This window comes from Gobius niger (assembly GCF_951799975.1).
Source record: "Gobius niger genome assembly, chromosome: 10".
Taxonomy (NCBI): Eukaryota; Metazoa; Chordata; class Actinopteri; order Gobiiformes; family Gobiidae; genus Gobius; species Gobius niger.
The window spans coordinates 22,387,977-22,402,659 of NC_136861.1; the positions used below are offsets into that span (position 1 = coordinate 22,387,977).

Genomic DNA, 14,683 nt, shown 5'->3' on the forward strand with positions numbered 1-14,683 from the left:
AGAACCATACACCCAAAGCCACTGTTTAAGATTTACAATGCACTTTTCAAAAGAGTCATCGCCAGACAGTCGCTCTCTCGTCCTTTCCAATAGATTCCCAGGGGTGTTTTATGTTCTCACATTGGCTTTATGAGTCAAATTTGGCCAAACAACTCATATGTATCAAAGTACATAACACATGTCACTGTGCACCGAATGACTACTATTCAGATTAGGTGTAAACACAAAGCTACGGTTTTCGTCTTGTTTTCTCTTTGCAAAATCATCTTGTCTGTCTGGGGTGTATTACACTTAAGGAGTTACAGTTACAACAGTTAATCCCTTTGGATTTCCTTCTAAAAATATCCTTTATTATGCCTTTATTTTCCTTTTTTGAGTATTGTATGCTGTAACTTCCCTTGTACACTAATACATTTCATTCAGAGGATGGACCAACTTTGAAGCCAGTGGCAGTTATCACTGACCCTCCTCAGCAATAGCACAACAAATGCTTTTCTCTTTAAATCTTGTTTATAGAAATACTAATCTACCTTCATAGTGGTATTTAGTTTTTTCAAAGGGACAAAAAACATATAAGAATGCCAATAGGAAGGAAAATGACACATTCACCATAAGTGAACATATTGCTGCTTTGAATTTGTATTGTTCATTGTCCGTCTTGCAGCAATGCCTAAAAGCACTCACTCAGGAAGGGTTTTGCGAAATGGTCCAAGTCCAAACTATTTAGCCTGAACAAATGAAAAGTGAGAAGGCAGGTATAGGGGAGAGGAAAGCTGCACACACTGGCATGAGCTTCGGAAATTTCCCCCAAGCCAGAGTCTATTTATTAGCCTCCCTAGTAGCTGCTATATGACATAAACAGTATGCGATTGAGGGGCCACGTGTTGCAACATGTGTTTTCATTCAGTTTGGTTCCTTTGATTAAAATCTCAAATGACATGCGTATATACCCATTCAATCTTTGCTGGTGGTAATAACCTACAAGAGAGAATACTTTGCAGCACAAGGGCTTTGAACGCAGTGAGTAATCCTACAATATTGTGAAGCATTTCACAACATTGCAGGTTTTGGAGCACAGCAGGAACCAATGAAAAAGCAACAGGACGCAACAAAAGAGGAGAGAGAGAGAGACAGAGACAGAGAGAGAGAGAAGAATGTGTTTGTCTTTGCACACGGGAGATTTGATAGACGTCCCCACCCTGGCTTATGCTTTGACCTCCCACTAACTCTGTACCTCCCGGAGTCTAGAAGGAAAAAAAGAAATAATTTCCCCCCTCGTTCCTCATCAGTGATCTCCTGTACTTTTACACAACCCAACAGGCTCTGTATTGTTGCAGTGGTGCTCCTCCGGTGCACATTCGGGACCCACCTTCCACATTTCGTCACCTACAAGCTTTTTGCAGATTGACCCTGTACAATATTGATTTGCTACTAATTCCCTATATATACCATAACTATTTGTTGTAATTGTTTGTCTTGTATCCCCCTGACCGGTCCCTTTACGAGCACTTTACGCATTTTCAGGCCAACATTGTAAATAAAGATTTGTTCTTAATGTTTTACCACAATAATACATTGATTGATTGTCAATTAATGCCCTGATCACAAGGCTAACAACTACCATCATTTTTCTTAAATAAGTCAGTGCTTTATTTGTCATTGTACAAACGTACAACAAAAAAGTGTTCAGGTGTTAGTCCTGAGCCGCTGCGACTGAGCCGCGCCACCACTGTGGGCCGACCTGACCAGCATGTTTTTGGAGGTCGGGGAAACCGCAGCAACCGGAGGAAACCTGGCTGGCTGCCTTCAGTCTCCGCTGATCCTCTGAAACGGTGCGGCGCCTCCTGGATTTGCCAATGTTTCAGAGCGTGGTGTCTTGCACTGGTCAGCTCCTCCTCCTCCCTCTTCCTCCTGTGCAGCTCTCTCCGCTCCACAACAGTCTTTCACCATCTTCTGGGAGGAGCTTAGCGGTTAATCTGTTTTATTCTCCTGTGAACGTACATTAGCCAGAACAATAGAAGTTCTGACTAATGTAATGCATATGTGGCTTAGCTGTGAGTCTTGCCCGGATACCTCCTCGTTTGTCCCTTCCTTGTTTCCTGTAGCTCTTCTTGTGACGCCTCCATTATCCTGCATGTGTAGAGGGCTTAGAGGAAGAAATTTGTAGGTCTCATATGGGTTTAGCTGATAAGCTAGCTGTTCACTTTAAAAAAAAAAAAGTTGCTTTCTTCAGAACCATTATGGACTCTTTGCAGTAAAAAAAATCCACCAATCCCCACAAAAACACGGCAAGCACGTACAAAAGCATCAGTACAGTAAAGTAATTTACAGAAACCACAAATGCAGTTTGCAGAAAAAGGTAAAAAAAAAAAAAATGCAGCTGTACCGAGAGAGAGGGAGGTTGCTGCCTGTTTACATGTCGCCATGACAAAGGCCTATGACCCATCGACAAAAAAACATTCTGATGACAATTACATGTTTCTGTCTGTAGTTTGTTCACAATACATTGCTATTGAATGTTTGCTAACACTAACAAGCAACTACTGTCTCCTGTATGACAACTTTTACTTAAAATGTTTCATATTTACTGACCATAGAGTATCTTTTTATCAGTTGTGTCGAATAGTTTGTTTCTCCATCACAACATACAGTTTCAACACCACAATGTCCGACCGTACATAAAGTATATTTTATGAGAGACCCTGCCAAAATAACATGCACGCGCCCTGTTCAGAGTTCCCTGGCCTCACTCGTCTCTCATCGCTCTTCCCGTTTCATACTTTCTTCCTCTGCTGTTCTCTGTCTCAGGGCCCATTCCTGTGGCCTCTCCCCACAAGGCGGTGATGCAATCCCTGACTCCTGCGCGCAATCACAGGGTCTGGAGTGGGCTCAGCAGCAGCCAAGTCTACTGCGCCGGGCAGGAGAGCAACAGGAGAGGAAAGGAGGGAGGAGGAGAGGTGGATAAACCCCAGCCAGAACCGAGGAAGAAAAACAGCCCCGAGTTGGTGCTGGCCATAAAAGAGAAATAGTCTTTTTACTCCATTCCTCTGTGTGCAGCAGGCATCATTTTGGTCAGGGGTGAACAAAAGAATGAGGCATTTTGCTGTAAATTTTCAGAAATTGGAGCCGTTTTTTGAGACTATTCCCAGTGCAACATTTGGCTTCCTTAGATGATGTGTAGATAATCCCTTTAACAATGTAAAAATATAGTACAAAGTATGCTTTTGCAAACTCCCATTAACAGAGGCACCTGGAGTGTGAATCAGAGTTTTCTGTTCCCTTATATGAATAAAAACTCTACATTCTAGTAGTAATGAGAGTTTCCTTTGTCTTATATGGTACATCAGAATAACATGCTCCACTCCATAATCTCTGGTAACATAATTAACAAGAGTCTCTTCCACTATTCACGTAAGATTAGGGGTTTGAAGGGGGATCGTCATTGTGAAAAAAAAAATGTACATGACATTAACATCAGGCCAAATGAGTGTCTAAAACAGGGACTTACTGGCACCACTGTTGTTGCGTTTACAAGCGTTTGGATGATTATAGGTAAGTTCTTTTTTACTATATGGATTATCTGCAGCCCTAATTTGTTCGCGAGGAATCAAGAGATATTTTCTCCATCCCTGCCCCGGACCTCCTCCAGCCCACTAACCAGCTGTGTCTGCTCTCTCTGGAAGGGGTCCGCGTTTCGGAAGTGACGCCTCTCAGTTACTCCCACACTAAACACTGTCAACCCGCTGACTCACTTGTACCAACAATATCTAACAGCTCCACTGGCAATAAGACACGAGAGTTTGTTATAACATCAAAATAACAGGACCATTTTGCATTTCACTTTCCCGACAGAGCGGAGTAAAAGATTAGAATGGAATGAAATATCGCTGAAAATGAGACGAGGGGCACCCTGTTTACACTATGACAGGTATGCTCGTCATAGTCCACACATTCTTCCACATCACACAAGACCAATCTGAGCATCAAACATTTTTTCTACCATTGTGCAATGTACCAAGAAAAATCCTAGCTTGTGAACCTGTTCTCCTGCAATGGCAATAAATACTATTCTGATTCTGATTCTGAATCTGATTCTGGCTGATTTTTATCAAAGAATCATGCAAAGATGGAGATTGCACACCACACATCGCCATGGCAGATATACATTCTTTCTGCCTCTTTGCATCCTCTGAGTGTTGTTGAGATCTGCTACAACATGTGAATTTCTCTAATGTGAGCTCAATAACGTCCTATCTTATCTACAGGCTTGCCTCGCCAAGTTTTCACCGTGCTCCCCGAAGGCGACACTCATGAACAAAGGGTCAAGTAAAAGAAGTTGTTGACTGACTGACACAGACAAAGCCAAAGTCTAGGAACAGTGCAACTAAAGAGAGAGCAATGATTAGAATTATTATTGCAATGGATGATGCAATATCTATATCGCAAGACGCCACAATATACATAAAAATGTGCAGAAGTTCAGTTAAAGCCATGACTTTTCATTTCATTCCATTTGATCCATTTTGATCACAACATATTTAAATTTCATGAAAAGTACAGTGCCGAAATGTATTGACATTTTTTTTTTTCTGAACTGTAGCCTTAACAAGTATCTGTTTTACTGACAGAGGCAAGATACATGTAGTATTTGCTCCACTTTAACCTCTAAGCCACTTGGCAGTGCTGCAGCAACAGTAAAAGGTAGGCAAAAATACCCAAACCACAAAAATGTACCATCAGTCTCCATCAAATACTTTCACATAAAGGTATGTCTCAGTGAAAAATAACTGCAGACTTATCCATCTCTGCAGTGAAACTTTGAGCAACTTCTCTCTTTCCGACATTAAAGGAATTCGTAGCATGATTTACAAGAGCCCTGCGAATGGAAAATGTGGTATCGCGAGCAAAACCGCAGGGCGTATTTCAGCGCCAGGTAGTGTGCCAAAACGCTGCGTGTCCCTCGGCAACAATAAGGCATATAGATGTATAATGTAGCGCACACGTGAGCGCGCCAACAGCTCACACACGGACCCTCGTGAGAAGCTCCTTATGCTACGTGCAGGGGAGTTCAGGCCAGTTCAGAGCTCTGTGGTACTGCTCCAAGCTTTTGGGAGGGGTGCGCCTGTCTCACAGTCATTTCCTGGACGGGGATATTATGGCACCACACGCATGAGAACCAAACCCCAATTCGCCCATACACACACACACACACACACACACACACACCGACTGACCCTGGCTACTTGCAACTCAATAAGATGGAGGCGCATAGTGAACTCCCTGGGAAGCCGTTCTTCTTATTCAAAAGCAGGGGTAACATGATCTCAACAACAGCTTTATGCAATGGGGAGGCTGAGGGCAACAGTCTGTCCTCGTCAGACTGGCCAGGCACTATTGGACGCGGCACTACGGGGGTGTTCCCTTCCCAATAGGCACAGTTCTTCTCTTTTAGGCCACTCCCTGTCCCAGCAGAGAGGCCTGGGTGACACCTGTGGAGCAGCCTGTAAAAGTCAACAAGTGGGGGCTACACAGAGCAGATGTGCGGCTGGACAGGGCTGCTCTGGTTAATGCGCAAGGCGAAGCAATGCTGAGCGATGACTTGCACGCTCCAAACAGATTTTGACCCATCAGAAGGGCTGGGCACCATGATGGTGTCGAAAAAAAAAAAAAAGGTGAAATACTACTGGAGACCAGGTTTTGGTGACTTTTAGCCTATAGGTCTAGGGACAGCATTAAAGGGATATTTCCGGATTTTTGACATAGGGCCTCATTTCCTAGTTATCCAGAGTGTTGCTGATTTCTGGAGATATTTTTTTTTGTAAATCACTTATAATGCCAGACTTACGATATAATTGTCTGTGTCGATAGAATATTTTTTTGGAATATAACTGACCTTGCATCACACGAATGATCGCATTTTGGGGGACTATTTTCTAGCAGATCACTCCGCCGCCGCGTAGCGTATACAACCACGAAGCTGATGCTTCTCAAATATAAGGTATTTTAAATGCAAAATGGTTAAAATTATTCTATCAACACAGACATTTATATGGTTAGTCTGGTGGTTAGTCTGGTGATATAAGTGATTGGCCTCAGGTGCACTGTGGAGCGGGTCAGACTGTTTTTAATGCAGGCTAGCTGATATCGTAGAAATGCGCTAGCCTTGCACTAGCCTAGCATCACGAAACTCTTCAAACATAAGAACTGCATGAAATACAAAAAAAATATCTCCAGAAAGTAGCAACACTGGATAAATGAGGCCCTATGTCACAAATCCTGAAATATCCCTTTAAAGCAGTACTAAGTAACTTATGCCCCTAGAGGCTTATTGTGTTTTTTTAACTCATTAATTGTCCGTGAGAGTAAATACTACGCTACTACTAGCCCACAGTTAGCTTTGATGGACTACGGAAAGGATTTATTATAGTAAACACGTTACTTAGTACTGCTTTAAAGGAAGTTACTCAAATAAATAATACAAATTTATGAATTTTATGGAGTAAATGACCATTTTTGTTCTGTTTTCTGGTTCGAGATGACAAATATTTTAGTGTAGGTATCGAAAAAAAATTACTGTTCAGGTATTGGTATCAAAAAACAACGTTTAAAGTACTGGTATCGCCCTATTTTCCGTTTCACATGCCACAGTATGTAGGTATGTGGATCTTTTTTGTCGTAAGCAAGCAGAAATTGCAATTTGCCACTTGAAGGTGCATTATGCAGCTTTTTATATGAAAAAAAAAAAGTTGATATTTGTACGTATTTGACCTTGCAGTGACCCAGCAGCTGTATGAGTGGTCAGCATGGCGCCTTTACTTTCCATCACAGTGGTCTCTAGGACACTCCAGGATCAACTGTTGACGGACCATCTCACCAGAAAACATGCAAAGCAATTGATGCTGGAGCGTCCAAGAGACCGCTGTGATGGAAAGCAAAGGCGCCATGCTGACCACTCATACAGCCCTGTGTCACTACAAGGTCAAATACTCACAAACATCAACTTTTTTTTCGCATAAAAAGTTGCATAAAGCACCTTTAAAAACTGACCGAAGAGTATAAGCTTATATTGCCAACCCTTGACGCTTCCAGGCCTATCAAGATCAAATCAGGACTAAACAGGTCGAAAAAAGGGTTGAAAGTAGACAAAAATTTAACTGATGTATGTAAATCATGTGCAAAGTAGAAAAAACATAAATTAAATAAATTATCTCTGATTAAATGAACAAAGTAAAAAATTGCATGTGACCGTGAGTGAAACCTGAAGAAGCTGAAATGTGGTGTATCAGTTTGAGAACCACTGCTCAAAGTCATTTTCAACTGTGTCATCAAAACAAATTATGCCCAGATTTTTTGTCCTTGACGCAGCCAACCCCTTACGGAGTCTGCTGCTCCTCAATGAAAGAGGAGAACAAAACACTTCATAGACCGGCAATAATACTGACTGACAGTAATCATAAGTCTACAGTGCCATGAAGGTTTCAGCATCTGGCTGAAAACCTATGCCAAATCAGAAAACCAAAGCTAAAAGGCGGAGGAGGATATATGGTGAAAAGGGGACAAGAGATTCTTAATCTCAGTGGGACTTTCCTTGAAAATAATGGTCAAATCAAATTAAAGTCCGTTATGTAAATGTTTGTTAATTTGCTGTATAACCCAGGTTGGAGAGTTCAAGTCAAAGTTAACCTGTTAACTGCCGCCTTGGGGTTAGGGTTAACCACTATTTATATCAAAATCTCAAAGCGTATTGACTGAAGAGCTTACAGCCTGTATGCCAGTGCGATACCTCATTTGAAAGCCAAGACCTTCTAGTTTCTGAAAATATGTGTGAGATCTGTATGAGGGAAACACAACTTACATTACATTTGCCATTCTTAACCCTAATCATATCCAACCCTAACCCTAACCCTAGCCCCCTGATCGGCAGGTAACAGGTTTAAGACTACATTTAACCATGAATTTCCTTTCTGCCAAAATGGATCAACTTCCGATCCAATGCACTTAATTTTTATAGCACATTTAAACAACAAGAACGTTTCCAAAGTGCTGCACATGAGATCATAAAAACAATAAAAAAACAAATGCACTACAAATTAGCTTTAGTAAAAGACAGGCACAACAAAAGCAGGTAGAGTTACCTTGAAATAATTTTACTCATGAAGAAGTAAAAAGTAGTGACTGAAATAATGACTTAAGAAAGAGTAAAAAAGGACCTGTACTGAGCGTAGAAGTCTGATTTACGATTCAGCGGTGACATAAATGATGAAAAACAAAACATAAAATGATGTGAGTACTTTCAAAAGAAATGCCAGAAAACAAACCAAATTAATAGGTCTGAAGAATAAAACACACGCAACACAAACTAAATCGTTTATGTGTCACATGAAGCTTTTGCCACTTACAGATTTACTCAAGTACAGATAGGCCATTATATTACTCAAGTAAAAAGTGCATGTACTTGAGTAAATGTATCTGAGTGCTACTCACCTCTGCCTCTTTGCCTACAATGTCTGGACTGTGAGCCAAGACAACCAGGAATGACTTTTAAAACATCAGTATCAGCATTCTTGGTGAAAATGTATAATAACTGATGATATTCCTCAGTCCCTTAATGAGATCTATTATACCGAAGTAAATAATTACAATTTTATTATCAGCCTAATACAAAAAAAAATACATATACATTCTCATTAAGCTGCCATGATGTACTGAAAATACAAAAGGTCTTGAAAATGTGGAAAATTTGTGGGGGGGGGAAGAAAAACCCAAACAAAACATAGGAATAAAGTGGCACGAATACTTCCTGAACCACTGGGTCTGCTCATAATAAACCCCTATCATTGTGCCAAAGAGTGTTTACGTACAGTCAGGAGAAGCCAGGCAGGCACTCTAAACCAAAGTGCATTGGAAAGGAAAGAAAACAGGAAGAGGGAGAAATACATAACAGCAGAGAGCAATTAGCGGACTATGTGACGTGATGTATGTATGCATTTGAGTGGGGCAGGCTGATTATGGTGCCCTGGCATGCCCCCCTCCTGTTCCAGCCTGTGATCTCATATATACATGCACACTCTAGACTCGGGCGGACCGTGCCAGCTTAACTACTGCCTTATGTGCTGCCTATTTCTCACACAGCGAGCCCCTGTTTTCCTTTTAAAACGTACCCCCGCACCCCTCCCACAACGGCCTGGCAACAAGACAAGGTCAATATGATGGTCTTTTTTTCTCTATTTCACTTTATCTCTCTTGCTCTAGTCGCTCTGCAGAGTCCTGTGTGCGGAGTGAGCGACAAGCTCCACCCTACAGCTTTCGCCTATAGTACGTCTCCATCCAAAACCAAAGAAGCAGCAAAAGAGAGCATCAAGACAGATGCAAGGGGACAGATGGAGGGTGGCGGAGATGCGACAGACAGAGAAGGGTGTAGTGTTGTAAAATTGAGAAAGCAGGATCTTCATTTCACTGCAACAAGCTGAGGTAGTAACCAATTAATAATAATTTGAGAGACATTTGTTTTGCACACATTCTACCTACAAAGCTGGCACAGGCAGCAAAGAAACGCAAGAGGCAGTCAATTAGTTGTGAACGTTACATGCCCAGACTTAAAGTAATGCCTCATTACACACAATTTGCATCAATCCTCTGCCCTGTCCAGCTGATAGGAATAGTTAAGGGGAAAACGGTAACAATAATAATATAATGTACCAATAAAGGAAGTCTCAAATGTATAATGTGTAGAGAAAAATATCCCACAAAGAAGGAGTTTGGTTCTGGAAAGTGAAGTCAGGGATGGAGGGAGCGTGGGTGGAGCAGTGGGTGGGTGGGGGGTGAAGGGGGCATAGTCTGGAGGCTGACAGGACTGGATATGCCTAGCCACATAGCCAGGCCCAGACTTGAGAGACGTTTTTGAGTCTTTAAAAAGCCTCACCCACGTCTCCCTCATGCAACCCTGCGTAAGAAACTCGCCCCTTCCCTCTGTTATTCCTGAGCTGTACTTACAGACAGAGCCCCCTCACTGACTCCTCCCTTTTTCTCTTCAAACAAGCAAACACACACATGCATACCTCGGCCCTACTGAAGTGCTGTAACACCGCAGAGTATCCTGAACTACCATGGGTGTTGGCTAGTCAAGTAAATAATAATACAAACCATCTGTGCCTATTCAAAATGCACTGCATACTTACAATACAGCTCCCAGACCCTGGCAAACCTCCCCTGGCTATCACCAACTCAATCTCACATGGAAACTGGACAGTGTTCCCGTTTCCCCACAGCTCACATACATTGCTGCTGTTCTTTTATGTACTGGCTTTAGTCCTATTCTCTCTTTAAATTTTCCTCCTCCATGTGCCCAGGCCCAGACATGGTCTGCATATTGTCTACAGGGCCTGAAGTTAAAATTCTCTCACGATACAAAGAGTGAGTGGGGAGCCCAGAAGGAGCATTAAAGAGAATGAGAAGAGGTGGGTGGGGTTGCTGGAGCGAGGCACTGGGTTGTCTGTGTTTATTTTGGAAATGCAGGCTTGTGGACTTACAGCAGAGGAACTGACCCATACATTTCACCATGTCAGATCACTGAGCGACCAACAGCAGAGTGCTACTTTGGGATGCCCCATGCAGGTGATTTAAAAGGGCCGAAGCAGATTTACCCCTAAGGGGCTTTTTAACCTGCCCTAGGGACGCAGGAACGGCCTGTAGCAGGAGGGAAACAGTGAGGCCGTGAAGTGATTAGTGGTTACAGTTTAACTGCAGAAAAATGCACGGTCTGTGTGCGGAGCCAGCCAAGGAGCAGAGCGGTATGCACCAGTCTCCTTCGGCTCCTAACTCAGTGAGTCAGCCTCTGTATCCGCTTTGTCTATTCTCAACAAATGAGTCCAAAAATCTGGCCCATCACTGCTCGCCCTAGCCCCACTCTGTCACCTCCTCTGCAGCACATATGGAAAGAGTTACAGATAAAATATTTGGTGCAAGCAAAGCTCAACTCCAGTCTCCAACAAAATGAGGCATACATGGAAGGCAAGGCTCTGACTGTCAGCGGTACTTTTTCAGCAGTTACGTGGTGAAGAGTAATCTTTATCTTTTAATCACTCTTCTGCGAATCAACAGGTTGGAGACTCTAATGCTCTTGTGCAGCACAATAACCACTGTGGGACATATTTCTGATGATGCTAAGAGCAGTGTATGGGTTCCTTGTTTTCACGACATGTCGCCTTATTCACTGACCACTGTAATCCTCCGTCCCCTGCTGCAGAGTTGCCTTTTAGCTTTGACCGTAATCCCCAGCTGCTCAGGATCCCTGCTGTGATTTTAATTCACACTCACTTTCCCCCACAATGACTCTCTCATGACATTTGTGCGGCTTGTGTGACTGCAATGCATGTTATCATCAGCAGTGCTTTATTTCCCAAAGTGGTTAGAAAATGGGCTCATGGATAACCAACTTTACAGTATAAATCAACAGGTCACCCAATAAATAGACTAAAAATACAAGCATATATTCATTAAAGGTGTTTTGTTCATGGAAATTACCTTTAAAAAAAATGCTTCTTTACTGCGAGCTGGCTCACCTTTCATCAGACCTGACTCTTTGTCCTAACTTTGCCGGGGGTGGGTCAACACCAGCTCAATTCCATGGAGTTTCGCTTTGACAGGTCATAAGGAGCATGCTTAGTTGCTGCCTATTGGTCCGTGTGTGTGAAATCAAGTACAAATGCGCTGCGGCTTCCTCGCTGTGTGACCGTACCATTAGTGTCCACCTAACCATTACCCTTTGATTGAGCCTCTCAGGGGTTGTGACGTCACAGAAATGATGACGGCAACCGCACCCACAATACCCTGACATAATATTTACAGGGTCAAGTGATTGGTAAGGCAGTAGACAAAACTGCTCGAACAGCTGTTGAACGTTCCATGTGGCCAAGAATGCGGCAGAGCAGGAAGAGAAAATGCACTGCAAAGAAGCACATCCTGTGAGAGAGGAATACCACCACAGGGATGGACAGCTGGACCCAGTAGACATCTGGCTTTGTAGTGCAGTGAGCAGAGAGCCTTTGAGTTGTTGCCTAACTACTAGACACAGTGGGGCAAAGGGGGCAGAGGCGGAGGTTTGGTGACAATAAGTTGATGATGTCATAACCTCATGCACAAAGGAAGAATCAGTATTAACCCGTGGCTTAGGTTCATCAAATAGGTATGCAGGTAACTCATTGCCAGTGACCAAAGTAATGCAATAGCTTAAAACAATAACGTTAAGGAAATGAAGTATGGGGGCTGGAGTTTGCGAATGTTACCCACTAAATGTCCATGGTTATGTCATCACATGAACACGAAACAAGAATGATAAAGAGAATATCAGCTGGTTGAATAAATGGCAGGCAATGGACGTGAGGAGCACCTGCATACACAGTTCACACAGAGGTTATGGATTAAAACGCAGGGGCCTGGAGGAGGGAGTCAGAGTCCTCCCAGGCTGGAAAACCCATGTGGCCTCTCTCTCTGCATACTTTAGAGGGGGTCCACTGGGCCAGCGGCCAGACCTCCACTGGGCTAACAGGCTATCTGACTGAGCCATAGGGTTCAAATTCTTCAGCACGTAACAATGCGCTTTCATTTGGAAATAGGCAAACATTAAACACAAAATAACTGTATGCATTGTACTACATGCTATATAATAATTGGGCCTTAAGCCTCTTCAGTACAGGCCTTATTAGGTCTGCCTTGGCAGGACTCAGCTCTTTCCTCTGGCATCTTCCAGAACAATGGGCCCATGGGAGGCAGCCAATGAGAAGACGTCCATCCCAAACTCAATGGCACAATTAGGCTCAGGGACAGCACACTGGCTTAATTGGAGGAAAATAGCTCTTTCACTGGCCTGGGCTCATCATTGCCCCCTGCACTACATCCATGGCCTCAACTAACTTGGTGTTTTGTGAAACAGAAAAGGAAACACACTTTCCATAGCCACTTCATTTGAAACACTACAGAACAGAAGCCTGTTGCTGAGTAAAAGACTCATGGTTGCACGAAGATATTATTGGAGTGATTTTTTGGTTGTTACCAGGTCACGCACTATCTTTGTTTTGCCAATGAGGTTGAAGTGAGAGTCAGTAGACGTTGAACTCTTTATCAGATGTTGTGACAGAAGAGCTGAGCACAAGGCTGCATCTTGCACAACAGCTGGCGGACCACTGATGAACGCCCCTTATGGGCCAGGATTGCCCAAAAAAAAAAAGAGCTACGCAAATTAAAACAAGATGTGAGGCGCAGTCACGTGAAAAGTGAGCTTGAGTATTGTAGGCATGTCATCACGTCTGCATCGCCTACTACACAAACATAAATGACGTTCTTTGGATGGTCCTGGGTGCAAGACTGACAGCTGGAAAATCCCATCAAAATAGGTCACAATGTGGGAACTAAGTTTTACAAAACACTGAGACGGAGACAAAACTAATCATCATCATCATCATCATCATCATCATCATCATCATCATATGAACTATAATAATAATAATAATGATAATAATAATAATAATAATAATTGTAATAAAAAAAAATAGAGATGACAGGTCTTACCTTACAAGAAAAACGTCGTGGATTCGGCCAAAATATCTCCGACTTAGCCCTTTCCAGGGCAAACTTTGCACGCAAGTCCTTTGGCTCAGACCTCGTCTCCGATTAGTGACTCCTTCCTTTGAACTTAATTTACTTGCACTGTCACGTATTGTAATAACGTTATTAAAGGCTTATAGAGAAGGTCTGTGTCGAGACCATTGTCAGAATTATTTCTAACAGCTACACACTCGTACGCAGCCAAACTGCGTCAAATTAAGGTGAAATTGGATGAGATTCTAGTTTGTCCGCGTTCAGCTCTGATTTGTGCATATTATTATTGCTCCACAGCGAACACGTCAAAGTGTAGAGACCCAATGTTGTAGCCGTAACTATTGCCACTAAGAAACGGAGCCCAGTGCTGTAGCTTTCATCAAAAACGTAAAGGTTTCATCGTTGTTTTAGCAGCATCGCTTTATGGCAATGTCGGTCAAGAGGGGGTCCAGTAGGTGCTGCGGCTCTTCGGGGGGTAAGAGTTGTCCTCCAGAGGGATGGCAGTGGTCTTGGATAGGTAGGGCGGGTAAGCAGCGGGGTCGTATGGTAAAGGAGGAGGATCGTCTCCTTCTTCTGTCGTGCTTTTCCAGATGCCGAGGAGTGGCTGTCCGTGGTGTTTGGTCGCAGTTACGGCCGTGTCTTGTGGGTTCTTCGCCTCTAAGCACTTATGGAGACAATGTTGATGGCAGTCTCCTCCACGAGCGTCTGAAGCACACAGACAGCCGCCCGGAGCCCAGCCAGCCCGTCAGGACCAGCCCAGAGTCTGCCAGCTCAGCGCATGCTTACTGCTCCGCCCCTCGGCAGGGCAGTCCCAGGCTTCTCTCCAAACTCTCCCCGTTCCCGACTGTCTTCACGGAGAGCTCCATGGTCATAATTAACACAAGAGAAAACAATATGAAGAATGAATTCACTGCAGAAATTGAGAGATGAACAACTTACAGTCTTGATATTGATAAGCCCACTTTGGGCCATGGCCATTGACACCTGTTGGCTGAGGCAACTATCCGCAATTGGCCCATTGCAGCCTTTTAGGTCAAATGTACATGTTTTGCTACTTGACTTCAGACTAAAATGCATGTTGTCAAAT

The 14,683-nt window shown here is 43.2% G+C and overlaps 1 protein-coding gene across 1 annotated transcript in view; it reads right to left on the reverse strand.

Annotated features, from left to right (window-relative positions):
• The window catches only part of glis2b (GLIS family zinc finger 2b), a 33,031-nt gene extending 18,654 nt beyond the window's left edge, over positions 1 to 14,377 (reverse strand). The window contains exon 1 of the mRNA XM_079564155.1: positions 13,567 to 14,377. The gene's annotated coding sequence lies outside the window, so the exon portion shown is untranslated. The remainder of the gene's footprint in view (positions 1 to 13,566) is intronic.
• Between the last annotated feature and the right edge of the window lie 306 nt (positions 14,378 to 14,683).